Source organism: Centroberyx gerrardi, unplaced genomic scaffold, assembly GCF_048128805.1.
Source record: "Centroberyx gerrardi isolate f3 unplaced genomic scaffold, fCenGer3.hap1.cur.20231027 Scaffold_79, whole genome shotgun sequence".
NCBI lineage: Eukaryota > Metazoa > Chordata > Actinopteri > Beryciformes > Berycidae > Centroberyx > Centroberyx gerrardi.
The window spans coordinates 75,242-77,741 of NW_027605215.1; positions in this window are offsets into that span (position 1 = coordinate 75,242).

Sequence of the window (2,500 nt, forward strand, 5' to 3'; positions counted from 1 at the left end):
GCCACCAGGGGCTCGGGGTGAAAGCCCTGCCCGGGAAGGGGCGCACAGCCTCGGGCAGGGCGCCCCCCTACCATCCCTGGAGCTCCAGGGAGTACCAGGAGCAAATCCAAATAGAAAAAAAAAAGTTAAAGTCCAACCGCCACCAGGGGCTCGGGGTGAAAGCCCTGCCCGGGAAGGGGCGCACAGCCTCGGGCAGGGCGCCCCCCTACCATCCCTGGAGCTCCAGGGAGTACCAGGAGCAAATCCAAATAGAAAAAAAAAAGTTAAAGTCCAACCGCCACCAGGGGCTCGGGGTGAAAATCCTGCCCGGGAAGAGGCGCACAGCCTCGGGCAGGGCTTCCAGGGCGCCCCCCTACCTCCCTGGAGCTCCAGGGAGTACCAGGAGCAAATCCAAATAGAAAAAAAAAAGTTAAAGTCCAACCGCCACCAGGGGCTCGGGGTGAAAGCCCTGCCCGGGAAGGGGCGCACAGCCTCGTGCAGGGCGCCCCCCTACCATCCCTGGAGCTCCAGGGAGTACCAGGAGCAAATCCAAATAGAAAAAAAAAAGTTAAAGTCCAACTGCCACCAGGGGCTCGGGGTGAAAATCCTGCCCGGGAAGAGGCGCACAGCCTCGGGCAGGGCTTCCAGGGCGCCCCCCTACCTCCCTGGAGCTCCAGGGAGTACCAGGAGCAAATCCAAATAGAAAAAAAAAAGTTAAAGTCCAACCGCCACCAGGGGCTCGGGGTGAAAGCCCTGCCCGGGAAGGGGCGCACAGCCTCGGGCAGGGCGCCCCCCTACCATCCCTGGAGCTCCAGGGAGTACCAGGAGCAAATCCAAATAGAAAAAAAAAAGTTAAAGTCCAACTGCCACCAGGGGCTCGGGGTGAAAATCCTGCCCGGGAAGAGGCGCACAGCCTCGGGCAGGGCTTCCAGGGCGCCCCCCTACCTCCCTGGAGCTCCAGGGAGTACCAGGAGCAAATCCAAATAGAAAAAAAAAAGTTAAAGTCCAACCGCCACCAGGGGCTCGGGGTGAAAATCCTGCCCGGGAAGAGGCGCACAGCCTCGGGCAGGGCTTCCAGGGCGCCCCCCTACCTCCCTGGAGCTCCAGGGAGTACCAGGAGCAGAAAGAAATATTTTGTTTAAAAAAATGACAAAGTGCTGCGGCACTTAGGCTGTGGGGCGAAAACAGGCGGAGTACCAGGAGCACAAAGTTTAAGTTGGAGTACCAGGGGCACCAAAGTTTGAGTTGGTATACCAGGAGCAGGAAAGTTTGGGCGGATGGTAGTCTGCTTGTATCCGGGGAGGGGTGCTTAAGAGTGGGTCTGCAGGTTCGGCTGGTGCTGGGGTTCCTGGATGGTGGAGGTTAGGGGCCGGAGATAGGGGGCAGCTAACAGGTGTGTGGGTGGCCGAGGCAGGGGCTCCAAATTGGGGTAAAAGTGAGGTGGAGGGCCCCCTGGAGGTAGGGGGCCGATAGCAGGTGTGTGTGGCCGAAGCAGGGGCTCTAAATTGGGTAAAAGGGAGGTGGAGAGCCGCCTGGAGGTAGGGGGCGGAAAGCAGGTGTGTGTGGCCGAAGAAGGGGCTTTAAATCGGGTAAAAGGGAGGTGGAGAGCCGCCTGGAGATAGGGGGCCCGCTCCCAGGTGTGTGTGGCCGAAGCAGGGGCTTTAAATCGGGTAAAAGGGAGGTGGAGAGCCGCCTGGAGATAGGGGCCCGCTCCCAGGTGTGTGTGGCCGAAGCAGGGGCTCTAAATTGGGTTAAAAGTGAAGTGGAGAGCCGCCTGGAGATAGGGGCCCGCTCCCAGGTGTGTGTGGCCGAAGCAGGTGCTCTAAATTGGGTAAAAGGGAGGTGGAGAGCCGCCTGGAGATAGGGGCCCGCTCCCAGGTGTGTGTGGCCGAAGCAGGGGCTCTAAATTGGGTTAAAAGTGAAGTGGAGAGCCGCCAGGAGATAGGGGGCTTCTCCCAGGTGTGTGTGGCCGAAGCAGGTGCTCTAAATTGGGTTAAAAGTGAAGTGGAGAGCCGCCTGGAGATCGGGGCCCGCTCCCAGGTGTGTGTGGCCGAAGCAGGTGCTCTAAATTGGGTAAAAGGGAGGTGGAGAGCCGCCTGGAGATAGGGGCCCGCTCCCAGGTGTGTGTGGCCGAAGCAGGGGCTCTAAATTGGGTTAAAAGTGGAGTGGAGAGCCGCCAGGAGATAGGGGGCTTCTCCCAGGTGTGTGTGGCCGAAGCAGGTGCTCTAAATTGGGTTAAAAGTGAAGTGGAGAGCCGCCTGGAGATAGGGGCCCGCTCCCAGGTGTGTGTGGCCGAAGCAGGGGCTCTAAATTGGGTAAAAGGGAGGTGGAGAGCCGCCTGGAGATAGAGGGCCGCTCCCCGGTGTGTGTGGCCGAAGCAGGTGCTCTAACTTGGGTTAAAAGTGAAGTGGAGGGCCCCCTGGAGGTAGGGGGCCGATAGCAGGTGTGTGTGGCCGAAGAAGGGGCTCTAAATCGGGTAAAAGGGAGGTGGAGAGCCGCCCGGAGATAGGGGGCCTCTCCC